This window comes from Cottoperca gobio, chromosome 22 (genome assembly GCF_900634415.1).
Source record: "Cottoperca gobio chromosome 22, fCotGob3.1, whole genome shotgun sequence".
NCBI lineage: Eukaryota > Metazoa > Chordata > Actinopteri > Perciformes > Bovichtidae > Cottoperca > Cottoperca gobio.
Genome location: NC_041376.1, coordinates 18,727,623 through 18,751,111, shown reverse-complemented (window position 1 = coordinate 18,751,111; position 23,489 = coordinate 18,727,623). Strand labels below are relative to the sequence as shown.

General features: G+C 39.5%; 1 protein-coding gene across 2 annotated transcripts in view; it reads right to left on the bottom strand.

Annotated features, from left to right (window-relative positions):
* The window catches only part of lingo2b (leucine rich repeat and Ig domain containing 2b), a 34,219-nt gene that overhangs the window by 6,220 nt on the left and 4,510 nt on the right, over positions 1 to 23,489 (bottom strand). Inside the window, exon 2 of one of the 2 annotated variants that reach the window (XM_029461103.1) lies at positions 1,789 to 1,834. The exons of the other annotated variant lie outside the window; for it this stretch is intronic. The gene's annotated coding sequence lies outside the window, so the exon portion shown is untranslated. The remainder of the gene's footprint in view (positions 1 to 1,788; positions 1,835 to 23,489) is intronic. 2 annotated transcript variants of the gene reach the window in all.

Here is a 23,489-nt window from a genome sequence, read left to right as displayed (position 1 = left end):
CAAATTGAATATATTCCTGTAAATGCAGTTTCATTGGTATAGCAGAGGCTAGTTTAAGGTGTTTCCAATCTGTCATTCTGGCCGCCTTGCTATTTGTCGAGCTGTCTTGTTGCCCATCCATCTGCTGCTCTGGTAACTATCTCTGTCTGTCTACCTTATTATCCGTCCACAAGCCTGCTTCTGTCTTTGTGTATTTATCTGTCTGCCTTTACCCATCAGCCTCTGTTCCTCTCTGCCTCTCTGTTTAATAATTACAGTCCAGTGGTGTGTTGCTGCAGTGGGGAACTGGTCTTGGTGATCTGTCGGAGAGTTGTGTGTCAGGCAACGCAGTCTCTCACCCCGGCGGTGCTCAGAGAGTTGGCGCGCGTATAAAAACACCACCGCCTTGTAAGTTATTCATGCTCATGTCAGGAAATAGCATAGGATAAAATGAGTATTGTTATGTTGGACCTGCTTTTTCTGGAGTTAAACCTTCAAAGACAGAAAGTTCAAAATACAGAGACAGACCAAAATCAAATGTCTTGACAGGTAATGTATTTGTTTTTACAGAGACATTTAAAGCTGTGATGCTCCTAACAAATCTGACGGATCTGTCCAGATCCAGATGTTACGGTGCAGACACTGATAAAATAAAGATGATTCCCCAAAGAATGTAAATCATGTCCTTGGGTTTAAATATTATTTCAGCACCTGTGCATAACCTTGAAACATGATGTAGCTTTGATTCTGCTGAAGACCAGCAGTCTGTTTGATGTCCCAATCCATATCTGGCATACGCAGCCCACTGTCCTCCAACTGCTTTTTGTTTTCAGGTTTTCAGTTGCCTTTAAGACATGTTCCTCCCACCACAGAATGACTGAATGGACAGCTGATGAGGCTTGACAGAATGTAATATAATATGATAGTATGTCTGTATGGGAGAATTTGATTTCAAAGAATTTAAAATGATAGAGAAACAAACATCCAAGAAAAAGCAGTTTGACAATCGTAGCTAGCAATTTTGTTCATTTCTTCCAACACTGCCAGGTTTAAAAGTAAGAATGGTGGCTTCTGTCGCTTGTATTCTCTTCTCTTTTGTGTGGCACCTGTTCAGAGTTAGCCGGAGATTTAGAAGCGTGTTTTAACGCGGCCTCTGTTTTTCCTGCTAAATAGAGCTGAAGCTTTTCAAACTTTCTGCCACTGGCAGTCTGGAAATACAAATCCTTTCCAACATGTTAAGGAGTAAAGAGAAATAAGGAAAGCTGCTGGGTTCATGGGAAATGTGGTCCCAAATTTAAGAAAACAATAAGGAGCAATTCCGAATAGGATACCCAATTTGTACTCTCATTCATTTGCGCTCATTAAACCAGCGAATCACATTTAATGGTATTTGCAGATATTTAAAATGACCTGTTAGAGCTGCACCAATATTTCTATATTAAAAATAAAGAAAATGACTGTGTAATGTAAAATGTGTTGCTCATAGTGAGAATTATTACTTAACTTTGCAGCATTTTAGTGTCTTTCTGCTAATGTTTTGTTTTTTTGCGTACCAACACGGTTAACAATTGTGATAAACCCACTGTACGCTACCTGCCAACACCACACAGCAGACACACACAGCTAGCAGCTTACCTGTGTGAATATTGGACTCATATTTATGTACATATGCTCCATGTCTGTTGTATGAGTAAATATTAAAAGCTAACATGTTTGCAATATCAACATTATAAGGTGATAATATCATTTTCATTATATGTTATGTCGGCAAAACATGTGAATGAAATTTCAAATAAAGAATTTACAGACCTGAAGTTTTCTATGGCAGCAGGGCTCCAAGCAGTTTCAGGGAAAGCTCAGTGAATGGAAGTGAACAAATACTACATTAGTTATTACATTAATTATCAGAAGCAGATCACATAGAACAGCCTACATGTGTGTGATTAGAGATAGTTCAGAGATACAGTAGTTTTTCCCACATTATCAGAGTCAGAAACTAATAAATGCCTTCGCACAGACCTTTTTATTTATGTCAAACTGAAATGTTAGGCTTACTTGGCTCAATTGTTGAGTGTCTATGTGAACACATATCATGAAGATCATTAGCAAATGACTATACTCTGAGGGTCAAATTCACAAAAGGATGTCACTGCTTTTGCGGCCCCTTAACCGGCACTAATAAGAAACCCTACATTCTAGAAACACCCCCAAAGGGTGGAATACACCCCTGACTGGGCTGCCAAGCAAAAAGCTCCTTGATGCTCCTCTGCTATTTGAAAATATTTAAATGAGGTAATATATATTTTGGGGAAAAGTGGCAACTTCTCTGCAAATGAAAAATGTTGTAAACCTAATGTACATTTCTGCAAAGCACAGATACTTTGAATGTCAATGTATTAGCAAGTGACGTAGTACAACAAGCAACGTAGTATATCTAGTGAGCGTTAGTGAATGTTACGTGTTATAATAAGGGAGAAAGTCTCTGTATAGGATGGATGGTTCAAACAAGCACAAGACTTTCACCCAGGAGACAGCTGTTTGTGTACCGTGTGAAACCAAAGTTTCAGTTGTTTTTACTGACAACGTTGTCATGTGACTCGTGTCATGTAAGTTTGTCATTTGACGCGACGTCATTGAGTCACGTTACGTTTTTTCTCCAAAAAATGATCTTTTTTTCGAGACCTAACCGATCGTTTCACAACGTTAACCACATGGCATTGAGCATTTTTGCAAGCGTGATTCGAGGCTTGATATGAAACGTATTCATGACGCAGTATTACGCTGTAATATCATAAGCGCAATAGTTTTCGTGAATCGGAACTTGAGAAGGGGCACATAGCGGCTGCAAATAATGTGCCATTCATGATGCTATCAGCGGCCGCGATCCATTCTTTGTGAATTCGCCCCTGATTGGCCTATTTCTATACAGCTATGTCTCTGATAGCCTGACCCAGGCTGACCTCGGTGGCACACAGTCGTAGCTTTACAGATAGTTAAACCCCTGAGGCAAATTTGTGATTTTGGGCTGTTTAATATAAAGTTGACTTGACTTGTGGTCATTTCTTGACAAACCTTTTTTTTCTAAACACTTGGAGCCAACCGTGTCATGGGCAAGATTGAAAACATACAAGATCCCACAGAATTCTGGATGAATGGTAATAGTGAGGAGGGTCATTGAGAAGGGCAGCCAACAGGGTTGAGCGTTTTGGGATTTGGTTCTGAATTGGATTAGAGTCAGTGAAACTGTAGAAAATCTGACAGCCGAAAAGGAGCTGTAGGGTGATGCATGAGTCACTGTGAGCGTGAGAGAGAGAAGAGGGAAGAATAAAGAGAGAGGCGTATAAGATAGAGCAGAAATACATGAAGAAATGAGGAAAGCCGCACTTACGAGATTAGATGAAACCCTTGTTTGCTTGACTTGACTGTGATTTCTAATGTTAATTTAACCAAGTAAAGCTTGAGAAAGTGATTCCAGCTCTTCCAGGAGATTCTCAAGCAATGCTGCGATGTACATGTTGATTTTAATCTGTCACGACGAGCACCATTAAAGCCCTGATCATTATCACACCACTTTCCAAATCCGGGCCTTTGACAGGAGCAGAGCGAATGCATTTTAGACTGAGAAGGTCTTAATTGGAGTGTACCAATACATGTTTAAAACTACTCCAAATTACAGCATTGATTGCCACATAATTACATATTAATTAATAATAACTTTTATTGACAGAGTGTGTGCCTGACACTTTTATTTTCTCTCTCTGGTGTCCATTACATCAATGCTTTGTGTTTTATCTTAGTGAGAAGTACCATCTGCAGTACCACAATTGAAAGCTAATATTATTAGCACAGTTAGCCCAATATATGTGGTTGAGCTATACAGCATAACAAGCATAGGGGGCTTTTGTGGAGACTGTGCAAAAATAATCTCAACTATAAATCCTCTCTCCTCAAACATGAGCCTTTGAATTCTCTTACACGGCGGCAATTAACTTTCCCCCTGCCACTTCGGAGAGAAGCCATTGTTATTTTCCTCAACATAAATCGTATTCCATACAACCACTTGTTTGCTAATTCATGTTAAAAAAAAAATGAAGCATGTATTTCTTTTAAGTTTTCATTTGCCACTTTGGATCACTGGAGTTGCAAAGAGTGCACAGTGTTCATCTATCCCGCTGTTTTCCCTTGAACTTGTAAACATGGGCCTGACTGTTCTGCTCATTTCCAGATATAACAGTGGCATGAATAATGGAATTATTTCACATGAGAGAGTGCACATGTAGGCAATTATTGCCGCAGTTTGAAGCACATAACATGAAATACTCTGCATGATAATTGAGCTGAAATAAACCGGTCATCCTTTTTTGCTTCTGCGCTTTGTTGCACAAAAAAACGTGCGTGCAAACTGTGTTTACGACCCGCTAGCAGCGTCGTACATGTGAAATGATGCTGATTCAGGGGAACTTTGTTATATTACACTGCATTAAGAAAACATTAGCGTTACATATTATATTCATCATGTCTGATGGAGCAAAAACAAATCCCTGTTGATTGTCCTTTTTAATTATTTCCATAGCATTACACAGAGGATGTAGAGAAAGAGAAGCAGAGGAGCTACAGGACTTTTAAGATGTGGATTGTGCAAAAGCACAAGCAAACATCCTTAATACTTTGCACTGTCAGTGTAGCCTGAGTTCAGCTTAATGACAATTCACTGTGTATTCACAACAAACGCTAACAAGCCAAATGCATTTTCTATTCTGGGAATAATAGCCCTCTGCACACTGACCACCCCACACAGTGCAAAATGTCAGCGGAGTTTTCAGGATGCTGTTGGGAATCGGAAGTTGAACCGTGTTCTTTGCGGCTAATTAGTGCTTGTGCATTCAAACTCTGCCAATTAAGCAACTCCTTTCTGCACCACTGGCCATGTTTCCTCTGAAGCAGGTGCATTGTTGAGCCATAAACAGTGTATCCTGTCTTCCACCGTGTGGCTTGTTGTACGTCTGCTGTGCTGCAGGCTCACAAGGGAGGCTGCTTTACCTTGCAGTCTCTGGATTTAGTCCAGTTAATACTTAGTCAGTGTTTGCTCACACTGGTAGACACAGGGAGGGACCACATAGTGCTTCTAAACTACAGCCCCCAGAACTGAAACAAAGAGCACAAACATTCTTTACCAGAGCCTTCATGCTGTGTGGGCATGAATAATGTGAACACAACGTCCCTCCACCAGCTGAATTATGTCACAGCAGCATGTTCCATTTTTTCCTCTTTGTCACTCTCAATTTAAGTGTGAGCTTCTTTTTAGATGTGCTTCTCGTTACATAGAATTGATGGACTTTTACATTTCGCGCTCACGTCTGAATAAGCACCTCAAGTCAATTTGACGTAAAAGTTGTGGCGGCAAACTTGCTAGCTCAGAATTTATGACATTTCTGTGACACTTTCAACGTAGCAAGTCTGAATCCAATGCCGTCAGATTAACAATGGATCAAATGACTGTGTATAACGTGAAAGGTGTCACTCGTAAACCCACAGAGAATTATCACACAGCTCGCTCAGCTCTCCAGAGCAGATAGTGTCTTTTTTGTCTCCGCCAAGGAGGTCATGTTTTTGGCTTTTGCTTCGTCTGTTTGTCTGTAAACAGGATTACGGAAAAACAACTTCCACGATTTTCATGAAACTTGTTGTAAGGGTGTAGCATTGGAGAAGGAAGAACCCATTACACTTTGGAGTTACTATTATTCTTACATTTGTCAGGTAATGCAACCACGACTACAAATGAATGTTAATATCGCACAGCCCCCAAGCAGCCAAAAAACTAAATCAATTAAAGCAGGACTAATATTTCCTCATTTTTATGTTCATGGTGGTTATTAATGCTGCAATTACGAATTATCGTGCAAGCATCGTGGCTTCTTTCCACACTAATCCTGTCATGTCTGTATAAAAGCATGACAAAGATGTACAAAAAAAGCAATTATTTTTTGCTTTCAGCCACAACTAAAATGTTGGAGAAGGTTCAGGCTATTTTGTGAGTTACTCATTTACAGCGATGTGTAAATTAATATGCCATTTAGCGTGCACTTTTAAATATTAGTAAGTAATTAATTACTGGCTTTTGATACTGATGCTTCTTAAGGAGCAAAAACGTCCATTAAGGTCTTTCCTCATTAATTAATGAACTACTTAAATTGCTCATCTATTAGATGTTTTCCAAATGACTCCACTCGAAATGTATTCCCCCAAAACATGAACATCCACACACTGAAATCTGCAGCTGGTACAGAAAATCATCTATCAATATTCACAAACATTGTACAAACATGCCGTTTCCTTTAAACATCCTTTATGCTGTTTTATATTCTACCTCAGCATTGAAGGACAGTCACACAGTAATCATATTGTGTGAAAAGATGCCATTGCTTCATTTCAATGAGCTGCTTAGGTTTCTTTTAAAAGGAATAATCAGATTTTCCACGGTGTGTCGTCTGGTATTACGTTTCTCTCCCTATCTTGGCCAGTGTTTGATGGAATTTTGTTCTCACCCTGTGTCTCTTGTTGTTGCTTATAAATCACAGTGTTACTTGAAGGACACTCGCCATATTAGGTTCCTGTCTAATTTTAGTCTCGGGAGGTAGAACTCATCCATTTTTCATGCTATATGTGTATCACCACACTGATTCATAGGCATCTTCCCCATTCACCAAAATGAGATTTGTCTTAGCATATTGCAGCTTTATTTGTGCATCCATTCTTATAATGTTATCTACTGCAAACAAGTGCCATGTCATTTGTTTCAAAACTGCATTATTGTTTATTTCCAAGTTCCAGCAGTTTGTGGTGCCACCCGAGCTTCACTGCAGCAGGTGCAGGGGTTAGTATCGCCTTCGGTTAAGCTTAATAAACCGTAATAAAAACACCAAAATAGCCCAAACACAGGGTTTTACTGAACCGGAGAAGATCTCCACACAATGTAACATATGATTTTTTTTTTCTTCAGTAGGTGAAGGAACTCTCGTGACTACATTCAAAACTCTGTCTCTTTCAATTTCAGATGATGCCAAACCACAACGGCAAAGAGGCGTCGCCGCTTTAAAAGGTCAAGTGTTAACTTACATCCAAAGGGGGAAAAGAGCCCAGTGATGTTAGACACTCTCTTGTTGTCAACATTTTTATGTTCGCCACAAAACTCAGGGGAGGCATTTGTACTGTCCTAGTAGGGGCCTGTTGCAATTATATGGTGCCCACATCGATCCCCAGTATTGATTAAAGTTCGTCCTTGATTTTAAGATTCAACAGACATTTCTCAGAGGAAATGAGAACAATGGAAAGTGCTCTCATTTGAAAACAGCCAAGAATCTCAATAAGGCATTTTTTATTTACTTTAAGAAGAGAAACATAAATGACTTCCTTCACCTAATGTCTGTGTTGTGTTCATAGGAACTGAAGCTTTGAAAAGAGTCAATACAACCAGCGGGGTTAATTATTGGGAGAGATAAGCAGATATGATGCAATAACATATTATTCTTTTTTTAAATGATGGTATGTTAAAAAGTTCAACCCATCATAGCATTACTGTGCTATACAATAACTACTGGTACACTGTCAGTTTCCAATGTCCAAAACAGTGATTAAAGGAATAGTTCAACATTTTTGAAAAAACATGCTTATTTAATTTCTTACTGGCAGTTAGACGACAACACTCTCATATCTGTGTATACAAAAAGAAGCTGGTCCCAGGAGATGGGTAGTTTAGCTTAGCATGAAGGCGGAGTGAAGGGGGAAACGGCTAGCCTGGCTCTGTCCAAAGGTAAAGATAATAATACAAACATCTTGGTGCCAGCATCTTGTTTGCTTGAATTAATTATGGAAAGTTATGTGCCAGACCTTTTTGTTCTGTGATTCCTGAGGTCTTGTCATTACTGAGGAGTTTGCTCTGGCAGTCAGCGGAAACTTCAGCAAATCACTGCTCTTGGACAAGAAATAGTGCCGCAAATAACCCCCCATGAAACCACAATTTGCTGTTTTTTTACTTTTTAAGTTTGTACGGATTAAACAAACGAGATACAACGTGTTAATTATCGAACTGTAGAGGTGCTGGGAGGCACATTGGACGGACCCAACTCGCTGGTTCCCCCTGTTGTAAAGGTTAAAGATAAGCATACCAGCTGCTGCCACTCACTTTATATTCAGCCCTAAACTCCATGTGTCATATTTGATATGCACCTGTTTCTGAGACCTCTACACCATGAAGAAGATCAATAGTTAGGACAAACCTATTGTATACACTCTGCCACGTGTGCACTGCACTCTACCTATGTAATGCAGGAAGTAGACGGCTCTCTGCTTCTTGTGTTGTGACTTTAATCATCAATCATTTCGCTAATATTAAGAAAGTTGTGGGAAGGTTTTTCTTTGATAAACATTTGATGGAAGCAGCATATTTAAAAAGTGTACTTTATTTTGTTGTAATATCGTGTTGGAAATATGTGGATCAAATATGACACAGTGGGTGTGTAATCCCAAAATCAACATGCATTTCGTGTTTTTATCATTTTAAATGTAATACACTCTTTCAATTAGTTTTTTATTGCAATTAATTACAGATAAAAGTGAATCTTTATAAGAGATCTAGAGTGGACATTGGGGTATTTATACATAGATGGCAAATCACTACTGATGAAGAGCTGTGAATCAAATTGGCAAAGCTATTTACAGATACGATAAATTGAGGAGAATAAAGTAGAAAAACTATAGAATCAATTAAAATGAGACACATTATTATGTGCATTAGTATTAGAAATTAGTAATATTTGTGCAGAAAAAGGTATTTTACCAAATAGTGGATATACCTGAGGATAGTGAGATAGTAATAGATATAATAGCAATAAACTGCACTGAAATATGCTTTTATAAATAAATAAAATGCATATCAATATTTATAATGTGTGTTACTGTAAACAAATATATAAATAAAACACATGTTTGTTTCTAAAAAAACAAACCAAATTGAGATAAATAAATTGAAGTAATAAATAGATTAATAAAGTATAATCTATGATACAAACAGTAAATTATATATGTACATTTTATTTCAATTACATTTTTATTTTTATTTGAAAAGGTTCAATAAAGTAAAAATAAATATTTTTCATCACATCTAACTCCTGGCAAGCAAGTGAATAAGCTTATTTACCAACATGTCAAACTATTCCTTTCAGTTCATACAATCACAAGATATTTTTAGACCTTTTCTTGTCAAACCACTCATTCAGACTCATTCAGTCAGAAACGATGATTCATCACTGTGAATGAGCGGACGCAGTGAACAGAACTGCGGTTGCATCCGAGTGCTAATAATTAGGTGATTAGCTCGTACAATTTGCATAGAAGTATCCAATTCATTGGCAGTGCTCGGGGACATCGTACTTCTTTTTTCAGCACACGACCTCTGGGTCACTGCACACCTCATCTCCATCATTTCCCCTTCAAAATAAATGTATTCAACTGATATTAAACATTATGACTCCGAAGCTAAAGCAGGATGCTCCTGACAGCTTTATAATTAATACTAGCTTTAAAAGTCAGTCATTTCCTATTAGCTGCCAAGGGATTCACAATCATGAAATGCTCTCATTCCTATTTATTTTATTCTTAGAACTTACACTCCTCCCATTCCCTGGAAAGTGTCCTCCACTCTGTCGGCATGGGGCCTGATATGTTCTCTGTATTTAGTTCCACATTTAAAGGATGTAATTTAGCCTGTTAGCAATTATTAATAACAAGTATTTGATGAAAGCCTAAATGTTGGGTGGATCTGTGGATCGGCTCGTTTTTCAGACAGCTGTTTGAACTCATGTGGACATTTTGTGCCTTCAGATCAGTTTGTGTTTAGGAAGGGGGTGAGAGAAATCACTTGCATTCATGGCTTCTTTCAGTAAATACAGTTTGAAATAACTCCCAGTAACTAAACCTTTTGTGAGAGAAGAACTCAACTCCACTTGATATTATATGTAAGAACTGTCAGTTATACTGAACAAACACAATGTAACCCTAAAACAGGTTTGAGAAACTTCTCCTAAAGGTTTCTACAGTCGTGATTTCTATTCGCCTGAGGAACAAAATGTCTTTTCTCTCAATTCAATCGTCAACATGAATAAGTTTTTGTCTTGGAATCAAAAGACATTCACAACAAAATACACGCAGCAGCAGTACATATTGGCCCTGTTAATATCAGTGTGAACTTTCTCCCATCATTTTCCCAGAGAGCTGTTTAGTTAGCGTCATCTCTTTTTTAACATCAGACCCTCAGCGAGGGATTAGGCCGTCCTCACTGGCTCTGAATAACATGGGAGGATTAGCACTTTCCCCTGTCACCAAATCATTCTGACGGATTAGTAATCTCCACCGTCACTCCGGCTCCAAACAAATTCAAGTCGGTGTGACAGCCAAGGTGACATTGGAGTGGAAAGGAACGAGTCATTCTCCTCAACCCTGTCCGACAGAGTCTGGCAGCCGCTCGGCATGCACAATGTTAGCATGACGGATTTTTAGTAGGAGATGTCAATAGACAGTACGAGCATCAGGTGGGTTTACAGTCTGTTGAATGAGTACATCAGCTGCAGATCAAGAGTCACAGCTGCACAATGTGTATCATAAGTAAGGGGGGTGGAAATCTAAGTAAAACACAAAATCTATCTCTCTGGGGGTTTCAACATTCTCTTAATTGGCAATATGTTTGGGATTGTGCACTGCTGAAACAATAACATATGAAACCACCCAATCTTGCCGACATTTCTTAGTTCTAACTGAGAAAAACAGAAAAAACAGAAAAACATTTAAACTCCATCATCGAGGTGTGGACTGCCCTCTTGGTCTCTGTGCGAACTGTACTCGATGGGGACGGGGGGGATTAATAGGAACCTGACAAAACATATTTGGCCCGGGATCCCCTAACAGCTTAATCGGCCCTGGCTCTCCACAACACATTGCACTCCAACAAGCTTAGAAGTATTGTTCCCTAGCCCGTACACAAAAACCAAATCAGTATTATTATTTAAGTATTTTTCAAGATGATTACTTCACAGAGGTCTGCGTAATATCTGTCAGATATAATTCTGAATCATATTCTTTAAGCAATATCCCCAATGTTACCGAACATCAAAGACTCACAGATATGTCACAATCCTGAAGGTTTATTGTTATTGTCGTCAGTTAAAATGATTTCAACCGCGTTTGTCTGTCATTTGGGCATCAGTGTATAAACTACAATACCCATGCACCTCAGCTGCTGTTGCATGGGAGACAAAGCCAATCTGAGGCAGAAGAAGAAGAAGAAGAAGAAGAAGAAGAAGAAGAAGAAGAAGAAGAAGAAGAAGAAGAAGAAGAAGAAGAAGAGTGATTTCAAACGCTTTGTCTTTGCAGTTGTAAACAAAACGTGACGCTATAGTTGCTATAATTCCCCTAAAATTGAACCAAAACTTAAAAGTGAAAGTGGGTTTTCTCACCAGCATGATCTTTGTGAAAGAAGCTTATGCTTGGTCATTGGATGTTTTTTTGTAGAAATGCACCTTGGGAGTCAAAGTTAACTTCCCCCTGTAGTTGTGTTGTACACAGGCTCGTACCTTCAACTGTTTATCAAAGAACCAGAGTTTAACATTTCGGAACCACTTTGCAACAATACCATTGCTTTATTTGTTTTGCACAATGACAATGAGAAGGGTTAGGGTTAGGGTTAGGGTTAGTTCCTTAGGGTTAGTTTGGTTTGAACCCCCTTTTTAGTTAAGGTTAGTTGTACTTTCAACAAGCTTGTCGGATGGTGTTGGCGTTCTCAGGCACTGCTCTCCACATCTTTTCAATGTCGGAATTGCTGGGGGCTGCATCCGACAATCTCTGTTACTTTCCTAAAACGACAATCATGCCCACTTCCTGCATCAAATGGCCAGGTGTGCAGAAGTGAGAAAGTAAGCAGGACTCTGTTACTCTTTGTGTGCAAAACTATGAATGCCTTCGAGGGAAGATGGAAAGTGTGCGCGTGTCGCAGTATTTGACCAAACGTTGCATCTAGCCTCTCCTTTCATCCCACCTTCCAGTGGGATGAAAGGAGACACATCGTATAAACTACTTCTTGTAGAACACCCCCCCCCCCCTTTCATAGTCTTTAATCCATGCAGTCCACCATTTTAGATACTCCATCCAACCAGCAAATCCTCTCATCTAAGAAACCAGTAAATGTTTCGCATTATTGCTCTAAAAATGTGTTTTCCAGTGAGACAATAATTAATGGCATTATTTGAGAACTGTTTAAATACAAACTATTTTCTTACCAGGTTCCTCAGTTGGACTTTTCCAAGAAATAAAATATTAGCAATGCTGCAATTTGTATTTGCAGCAAAGATCAATAATGACTTAATTTCTCTAATGTATCTGTTCTTCATGTGAAACTGTTGCAGCAGTAAAAGCATTGACTTCACTGTTCAGTTTGTGGATTTCTAACTGCTAATGTGACAGAAGCCTGAGGCTCACTGAGACTGAGAAGCACTTCTCATGTGAGTTGTTTACGCCAGAATGCAGATCAACAGAATTAATGTAAAAGCATCAAATCAGTGTGTGTGTGTGTGTGTGTGTGTGTGTGTGTGTGTGTGTGTGTGTGTGTGTGTGTGTGTGTGTGTGTGTGTGTGTGTGTGAGCTTGCTGGATGCTTTCACAGGATATTACCTGTCTTTTACACCTGCCGCATAATTAGCTTCCTGCAAACATGGCTGGAGACTGAACTCTTGTGGGAATGAAGCGGGTTTGGACCACTTTAATGTGCTTAAATGCCCCGAATCCCCGGCTAACTCATATCTACACGCATGCATAAATATTACCAAACATTATGCACAGTCTGATATTCACTTGAAAGCCTTGTGGCCGAGAGAGAAGGAAACATTCTACCACTGCACAATGCTGAGTTCATACCGTCTGTGCTGGAAGGAAGTGTGGTTTGGATAGAGCTTCTATTATAAGTTTAAACAGTGTTTCGTCAAAACCACTGGTATCCTAAAAAGCAAATCTCCTGGGGAAGCTAGTTTAAAAACCATCCAGTTGAGAAAGTAGCACATAAAATAATTCAGCTCGACTCTTTTTTGGCAAAGTGAAGTCAGACATTTCTTCTGCAGCGGCTAAGCTGTCCCAACATTCTGCATCTTACAAATTGTACCATTCAAGAAAACCAAGTATATGCCAGGAAATCAATACAGAGAAGCTGAGGACAAAGGGGCTTCTGTAGCAAGGCTCGTGTTTTACACAGGATGGAGAAAAGCTTGAAAAGTGGCATGCATCCAGAAGCACCTCATCTATTTTCTATCAACGAAACACAGAGCAGCAGTGTAAATGGTGGCAGCTGCTCCGGCTACAAGAGACATTTCTAATCAATTGATACCACCCTTTTCTAGTGTTATTTCACATCTGGACATTAATACATAATCCTGTTTTTTTATTTTATTTCCTAGAGCCCAAGTCAGATCACTGTGAAGGTGATCTTAGGCAAGAAGAAGCTGTGTAGTGGAATTCTGGGTGTGACTTTTCCTCACCAAACCCTTCACATAAGCATTTAGTCAAATTGGCCTTAATAGCATGAAACTGTTCAGGTGTTTATTATTGGGTTGTAACCATCTCTTATTTTTACTTACTGAAAAATGATTTGAAGAATTTGGGTATCTAACATAGTATATTTGAAATCTACAGATGAGGTTTCTGATGGCATTTCTTTCCCTATTTAGTCACACGCTATACATTTCACAGCTTGTTTCTTTCTGCCACATCTTTATGACAAAGCAACTGAATATTCTCTACGTTACACAATAGAGATCAACATTTGTGGTAAAAACAAAAAAATACTACTACAACAAATCTAAGCAACTTTTTAGGAGATGGTAAGCGTGTAAATAACACAAGAAGAGATATTGATTTTAGAGACATTATTGTCCAAATATGGCAAATCCCAGTGATGGAGGTCCGTGTGGGAGATTCTGAGTGCACTTAGCACATGGCTTGACAACCGGAGTGCACCCTGCTAGCTCCCTTTCCTTTAATGACCCATTAAAACTGATAAAGGGCCGGAAACATCACAACCACTTATTTGCTCACAGAAACAGTATTCTTACTTTTCAGAGAGCAATCAGCAACAAATTGCCTAATTAATTTCCTTCAAGCTTTTGTAGCTCAACAAGCCCCGTGATCCATCTGATCTGTTTGGCTTAGTTTATCACGTAGGTTTTTCCTTTTCCATGGGAAATTAGACTCAATAGACATCGATGCAATGAAGCCACACAATATTTACACAAAGACTTTTTTCTGTACAAGGATATTTTACTCTCTTCATTGGATTTGTCATCGTTGTTATTAAATACTGAATGCTGTTATCATCATGTCCCATTCTGTCCCATTGTGGGAAATGAACACAGCCCCTTTCAAACATGCACTGCAACCCTGAAATTATCTAGACATTACCCGACAATGCAAATGTCGACGTACTTTACCCTGCCATCTCCATAGTACAAAATCCTTATAATGTCCGATGGCGTGAAACCGGAAGAAAATAAACAATCGAGGATGAAGAAGAAGGGTCATTTACACAAAAATGGCAACACAAATGTCTACCTGAAGAGACCAGACGAGATACAGGAAATTCTGTTGTTATGCGGAAGAAACTCAGTTGTTTGTGACTATATTACGATCCGGATACGTGACCGTAGTGTAATCCACATCATGGCGTGCCTCCTGTACGCTCTACCTTTGCCTAAACCAAATGAAGTATTTTCGGTAGCTAAGAACGCTTCTGCTATCTGCTGATGGGTGCTACATGTGTGAAAGGGAACCTCTCTGGACATTGTGAGGAGTGCATATGAGAAAACGTGTTTACTGTATGTATAGGCGAGGCGATTTAAAGGCAAGTGGATACAACAAAAAGGTAAATTACTACAGAAATCCCTAATGCACTTAACAAGACAATAATGGCATATTGTGTAACACTGTAAACGTCTGAGGGTGAAATTAGAGGCAATCCTCTCGTGAAAACTCAGACTTTGGGAAATTTAAGTGAAGGAACATCATTGTTCTTAAGCAATCATTCTTCCTCCAACGAATCCCATGCGGAGTTACTGGTCTCTAAACACAGGAGAGAAGAGGTGTTTACCCACAACATCCCAAATATTCTTTTCAGTTTATGATTTTGTTTGTATCAGCATTTAGTACTTGGAACTCTCAGTGCATTTATTCTGTAATCCGCTTTATTTCCTTATGTTCATATTCATTAAGGATTCTCACCATATCCAACCAAATTTAATTTGATACTGTTTATGGTTTGCATTTATTCTGCTATAGCCATTAAATGTATTTACACCCATTAGTTACAGTTTACATGTCAGTGGAAGGGTCCGCCATTCCCGTGCTGGATTCAAATGGAATCCACATGCACAAGGGATTTGCAGAAAATTACGCATGCTTGCTCTGCAGGAAATTCCAAAGACAAGAGCGGTCGAATGCGCACATTACGTATAAAGACATCTAGGGACGTTCTTTCCTTTCCCCAGTAATTGATAAAAGTGTCATTTCAAACGGAACTTTTGAACTTGTGTTATTAATACTCTAAGGGTTTCCACCAGTATACACAGGTATTGTTAAATCAACCAGGATTGAAACCAATCAATTCTTCCCTTGCTCAGACCAAGCCCATCTTCAAAATCGACCTTCATTTTGATCTCAACTAACCATCTAAAGTTTTGTGACTGCATCTTGTGATGCTATTGTGGTGACAAAATCTGTCCACAGACAGACATATAAACACCTGGCAAATTACTCAAAACCTCCTATGTGGTAGTTCCCTACAGTTCGTGTTTCTACAGAAAGGTCTCAATGCATCATTACCAAGTGAAATGTGCCGTGTGTGACGTAACACCTTGCTGTTTATAGTCTCTATCTCTCAGTATCCTGAAGCATGAGCTGTCTGTTTCTGTGAGAGCTTGATGCTGGCCCACTAACAGCAAGAAAAACAAGGGACAGTCTTATTCTGCAGTGGATCCATTTCCAACACGGCTATGCTAATTAATCCCCAAAGCAGCTGACAAACACAGCAAGAAGGACTGCTTGCACATTTATGCAAGATTAGGAAAATGCAACACATTCAGGATGTTCTCTCATCCAATTGTCACTGTCCCAACAGCAGCCCTCTATTCGCTTACCCACTCCGAAGTGTGACATTCAGATTACTCTGCAATATTTGTTCCTCAAAGTCTGGTTGTCACCGAACACTTTGTGCTGTTAGTGGAGGTTTCTACAGGACCCCCCCCCCCCCCCCCCAATTTATACCATTTGGCGTCACATCTGGTGTGATCCCATTGCAAAATGGTCTCCAGTTACTTTTTTGTTTTGTCACTACAGTGAGTGCAGACAATCATGAGGATACAACTACGAACAGCAATAATCTTGCAAGTGCATTAGCTTCAAATTGGTGAAATAATTTTAAGTGCAGAACAATAGCTTCAAATAAGCCGAACCAACGTAAGTGCAACATACAGAAACGATAGAATAAAAACCCCAACCATTAACTTCAAATAAGCCAACCAATTTAATTGCTACATAGATAAACAAGAAAAAATATTGGCCAAGGTGCTGTCGAAACAGTTGGGTTTTCAGTCTGTGACAGAAGATGTGTAGATTTTCTGCTGACCTGATATCAATGGGGAGGTCGTTCTACCATTTTGGAGCCAGGATAGTAAACAGGCGGTTTTGTTTGAGGGGAATCTGGGCTCCACTCGCAATGAGGGAGTATCGAGCCGATTGGTCGACGCAGAGCGAAGTGAACGCACTGGGGTGTCTGGTTTGACCATGGCCTGGATGTAGGAAGGGGCTGATCCATTCACAGCACGGTAGGCCAGCACCAGAGTCTTGAAGCAGATTTGGGCCGCTACTGGTCACTGGTGAAGGGAGCGGAGAAGTGGTCTAGTGTGGGAGAACTTGGGTTAAAGACCAGTCGGGCTACTGCATTCTGGGTGAGCTGTAGAGATCGGATGTCACATGTAGGCAGTCCAGCGAGGAGGGAGTTGCATTAGTGAAGGTGTGAGATTATTCTAAATAATGCCTATCCTGAATAATGTTGTTTTTATTGACTTTCCCTAGTTTAAATGATCTCTTCTAACGTAATGTGATGTAGAAGTCTGCTCTAAGGTGTGTCAGTACACCATGACATCACTCTTTAATGGCCAACTGTTCCCCAAAAAGCACTCATAGTCACTAGCCAAGGCTTGACTACAGCTTCAGTTTTATTTGCTGAGGCTTTGAGATTTGCCACTGCAATAAAATGGAGGTAAATGGAATTTGAATGATTACTTTTTCCACTCCTTTGTCTTCCTCTTCTCTTCCTGTCTTACAATATAAACTCTTTTGTCAGATAAAGCAAAAATGATTTATGAAAATTCATCTGTGATGTATTCAGGCAAACAACCAGTGCAACTTTTCTGCATCCAAAGTTCCAGTCACATTCCTCTCTGTAAAACACTTTAAAGAATATTACAGGTCACAGTTAAGGGAGACACATTACAAAACACTCCCCTCAAGTGACTTTGTCGCATTGGAGAAAGTCAAAATCTACCTCCATACTTACAAAAAACTTCTTAAGTTAAATGAGCTCTTAGGTCACCTGCACTTTTTCAGAGGGAATCAGAACAATGGCAGATGCCAAGGACAATTTGTTGCTGCTTCTCGCCTGGAGTCCTTTTCACATATGCCGCATGCACATTTCAACAGTGAAAATAACGTCTGTCAGCCAGAATAAAATATCATTGAGTGTATCATTGAGAGGACATTGTATACAGTCACAACACCTATCTATATATAAAACATGGCACCAATATGTGCGTATGCAGTAGCTCGCGGTCAGTGCTGTAACACAAGGTTAGCGTTGTAACATGCGATTAGCGTTGTAACATGTGATTAGTGTTGTAACATGAGGTTAGCGTTGTAACATGTGATTAGTGTTGTAACATAAGGTTAACGTTATAACACGAGGTTAGCGTTGTAACATGTGATTAGTGTTGTAACATGTGATTAGTGTTGTAACATGAGGTTAGCGTTGTAACATGTGATTAGTGTTGTAACATGTGATTAGTGTTGTAACATGAGGTTAGCGTTGTAACATGAGGTTAGCATTATAACACGAGGTTAGCGTTGTAACATGTGATTAGTGTTGTAACATGAGGTTAGCGTTGTAACATGAGGTTAGCATTATAACATGAGGTTAGCATTGTAACATGTGATTAGTGTTGTAACATGTGATTAGTGTTGTAACATGAGGTTAGCGTTGTAACATGTGATTAGTGTTGTAACATGTGATTAGCGTTGTAACACGAGGTTAGTGTTGTAACATGTGATTAGTGTTGTAACATGTGATTAGTGTTGTAACATGAGGTTAGCGTTGTAACATGTGATTAGTGTTGTAACATGTGATTAGTGTTGTAACATGAGGTTAGCGTTGTAACATGTGATTAGTGTTGTAACATGAGGTTAGCGTTGTAACATGTGATTAGTGTTGTAACATGTGATTAGCGTTGTAACACGAGGTTAGTGTTGTAACATATGATTAGTGTTGTAACATGAGGTTAGCGTTGTGAAACGGTCACAGTTACCAACAAAAGTACTTGGTATGGGTTAGAAAGAAGATCATGGTTTTGTTTGAAATAAATTAAGCTACTTTACGTAATGTGATGTGACCATCTAATAATGACGCAGATGGGTTTACATCGGAAGCATTGGTATTTTACGCTCTGCGAATGAGGCCGGGCTGAAATACACCAAATAGAATGTAAACAAAAAAATGTATACACTTATATATCTAAAGATAAACTAAAATAGAAAATTATAAATTCTAATTACCCTGATTGAGAGACAGCTCTGCACACTACCTTTACATTCAGATGCTCAGTGTGGCAGCAGCAAGGAAGGACACAGCTATTGTGGGGCTGATGCTGTCATCCTAATAAAGCCACGGAAGCTGTGGCTTTGGCCGTCAACCAGCCGCATGGCCCCACGGCAAGGAGTGTGCTCTCAGACAGAGAATCAGACACAGCGCTGGCGTCCACACAAGAGGACAGCTGAGAGGCCACAGGCTCCACAACTGGAAACACGCAGGCCGGGCGCTACACTGTCGGTCTAATGGCCTTTTGTGTTCTTTGAGGGGCTTTGTAATGATGAGGGGGTGAATGCATTAAGACCAAAGCTCGCTGGACCAACCGCATTGACAGGACTGTGACTAAAAGTATAGCTGGTGTTCCCTAGGAGTGCTGCTCTGTTCCCTGCCTGAGCAAACAACCTGTTTGTATCCACACTCACTGTTTTTATTTGTGTTATTACTGAGCTCTCCAGCAGAGCCATCCTGCATCCTGTCACAGAGGTTAACACAACCATATTGACCATCTTAGATTGAAACAATATTTGTTCTGAGATGTGCAACAGCAGGCCGTCTATTGCCCTCTATCATACATGACAGGCAATCAGCAGTTGTTTTTATTACCGCGCATATAATGTCAGGAAATCAGGATGATTTGTGTTTGTCTATCACCTGGTGTCATCTATTTCAGTGTGGTAGGGCTGGGACGCCTATCGTAGAGTATTCATTCATACTGCAATGTTATTTGCTAGTAATACAAGTTGGATGATGTCAGCATTGTTGAAGAGGTTGACTTATCTTTACTTAACAGGGCATTGAGCTTAAATGGCGAGTAGTGTGTCGTGTATCTTCATTGCAGAATCCAACACAATTAATACATGATGCATGAGAAAAACATTAAGCAAAAACAACCAATATTATCCTTCCAGTTACTGCACACTCATGGTAGGATTCAACATTTAGGACAGCAGAAGATGTCATTGGTCTTAACATTACGCTTTTAAGTCAAAAGATATCCTTTAGATCAGGCTCCCCACTCACATACCACTGCTCTCACTTTCAATTTCTGTATCAGATTAATTTTATGTTACTCTGTGCCGTTCGTACACTCCAAAATGCCTCCCTGTTGACTTTTGGCATCATTTCCATTCTATTATCCAATTCAGGAAAGTCTTTATAACCTTCCCTTGCTCATTTTGGTCTCATTCTGTTTTACTTTCATAAACCCCTCTGGGCTCTCATTTCTATCCCCTGCACAATGCGTAATATGTATTTCGCTCTTATCATTTTTACTGTATTTGTCACTGAAGTAGGTTTGCTGTAGCACAGATGGAGGGAGGCAGCGGGGGAGAGATCAGAGGGAGGTAATGATAGACTATGGGCCGGATACAGGCAGAACTCCTGGAGGTGCAGGGTTACAGGCCTCACTGTTGAAATAAATAAATACCAAAGTGGAAAGAGATGAGGGTTAGGGCGGGAACCGGCAGGTACTCTGACATTCTGATATCAAATCTGCCTCTTGGCTTATGTCACATTTAATTCCTCACATCTGGTGTTTGTTTCCACAATAATCTGTCTGCTTCAAAACCCAGTGGAACACAAATATCAGGCAGCATATAATCTTTTATTTCTAGCATTATAAAAAGTTTGACTTTCTGTTAGATGTTAAAGAACACAATTTCCATAACTCAGCTATTATTTCTTTCATCAGAAAGTAGAGTTAATAATGAAACTGCAATGGATTACACATTGGATATGGAAACGTTGTTTATGGAAAAACACATTTATTTTAAATGAAATGTAATTTTCATGTGTAACAATGTGTAATTTGGTTGAACTGACTTTTGAAGTTCATGGTGTTAAATTGTATTTTAAAGTAAAATAAATGACTGCGTTACAACTACAAACTAATATCATAATGCTGCTGTCCATAAGCAGCTAGCAAGTTTCGTGAATTAGCTAACGTTGCACAACCACCACAAAGCCGTTTCTAATGTAGCTTGCTGGCTAATGCTAAATTAAATTAGACGTTGGATGAAGTCAGAGTTATAGTTCTCTGGAAAAAATACTTTGTTGAAGGGTAACTTTGGTATTATTCAACCTGGAGCCTATTTCCCATATTTTAATGGGGACAACAATTTATGAAATTGTTCCAATATTGAGCGGGAGCACTGTCTACTGAAATCTTGCGAGAGGGTTAGGCCTCACCTACCTAAATATTCAGCTATTGAAATATTTACATTGAAACATTGAAAACATTGTACATCTTTTTATTAACACTGAGCGACGCTTTCTTTACTACAACACAATAAACAAAACACCGCCACTCCTCTCTTTGCAGTTGCATTTTATTTCTCTGTATGGTCCTTCCCATTATGTTCTCATATTCTTATAATAACAATCTAAGCCTTGACGTACATTGACGTTGCGTAATTGCCTGATATGAATACATTGCAGCCCATTGTGCGGCTGCCGCTCTCTTGCTGCATACTAAACAAATTTAAAGACAAGTTGTCCCCATTAGTTACTTACACACAAAAACACTGGAAAATAGGGTCCAGGTGAACTGTTATATGTCTAAAATGTCATCACAGCTTCATTTTATCCTGTTAGACATTTGTGTGAAATTGTCACAATTAGTGTATGAATTCTTGAGTTATGGTCAAAAACATGTTTTGTGAGGTCACCACCAAATTCCAATCAGTTCATCCTTGAGTCCAAGTGGACGTTTGTGCCAAATTTGAAAAAAATCCCTCAAGACGTTCACAAGTATGGGACAGACGAATGTACGGACAAGCCGAAAACACAATGGCTTAAAAAATACCAAAGTTACCCTTTAAGGTAATATTGTTAGGATATTCAGTTTAATAGCCGACCAGGACAAACATACTGCATGCTAAAACTGTTCATTAGCTAACACTGACAGAACTTTCATAAAAAGCTCCGAAAATTTCTCAGAGGGGAAAAATATCCTCCTTAAACTACACGACTGTAATAATGAATGTACTGCTTAAAAAGGGCACCCGGCTCCTTTTACCGACTGCGCTCAATGTCAACCTTCCTCCTGTGTATGTGATAATGGTAGAGGAAGGGAAGCCCACTCCTAACCTGAGAACTTTATTATGCTGAAAGCCTTTTCCCATTTAACTGGCGCCTCTTGCAGGAGTGCGTCCTCCAGAGATCTGCCTGTTGCTTTCGTTCTCTCATTTCTCAATGGGGAAGGATGTGTGCCATTATGAGCTGTTGACATCACTGAGAGCTGAGCGTCTTTATATCTGGCAGCACGAGTGACAGGCACTTCTAAACATTTTGACTTTCAGAACCTCAAAGTTTCAGGAGCAGTTTCCTCTAGTATGTGCTGTGCTACAGGACGGAATATAGATTAGTCTACATTAAGGCAACAAATAACCTCATTAGTTATTAATGCGATGTGTAATTGCATTGGGTCAAGACTTTACAGAGCAGTATGGACATTGTGCTCATTAAGACGTCCCATGTGGCATTTTAATGTGAATGCATTTATTATTAAAGCAGAAATGTGTGAGAGAAGCTGTAACAATATATCAATCTCTAAATTGCAGCTAGCACAGTTGGTTTGATAAAACATGCAGATCTACAATGATTGCATATGTAGCTCTTCCTCTATTTGCAACATATCATGCCATCTGTGCACCAACAAACTCCGACCCCGATCCGTGTTCATGTGCAGCTGGGTGCCTGTGTGTGTTCGTGTGTTTGTGTTACAGTAGGTTGACACCAATACAGTATATTGATTTTCTGATAAATGGCCCACAATAGTGCAGGCTTTCATTAAGAATCAGCTTCACACTGGTGTCTTCAGCAATGGATATGATGCAGTTTTATTGATCATATATTTATTTTAAAATGGATCAATCCTAGGCTGGCGTGAGGGCCGTGACCTGAATTCATTTTAGTGTAACAGGATTACATAAGCGTGAATATGGTTTTATTGTCATGATGATTATTATTATGGCAATGGGTATGTCGGTTAAATGATTATTGTTGTGTTTAATATGACTTATGATTATGACACTATTTGAAAGGTTTCATCAGTGCTCCTGGTGTAGACCAGTTTCCACGCTGACAGTTATTGTCTTCATCCTTTGTGTCTCTGGGAAATTAGCGTGACTCTCATTTCCAGCAATGTTCTCCTTCACATGTTCATTTTTGATAGATTTGAATATCTGGAGAAAATAATAGCTGTTCACAGCTCGGAGACGATTTTGGCTCCACCGTGGAAATAAAAAAGGTCCCATGTGGGTCGAGCCCTTGTGTGTATTTCTGTTCTGTGGAAGAGCAAGAAAGCGTGTGCAGGAAGAGGTGCAACATACCTGAGCAAGAAATAGGCTGTGTGAGTGTCGGAGCATAATTCTGCTCTTGTGAATTTCCCACGCACAATTGTTACATTTTAATCATGCACTGGAGACGGGGGAACTTTGAGTTTGTTGAAACTGACGCCTACAGAAACTCACATCTGCAATGCTAATCACACTCAAGTAAAGGGCCCCAAAGACTAGCCTTGTCTTCCCTGTCAAACTAAAAATGTGTCTCCAATAACAACCGAG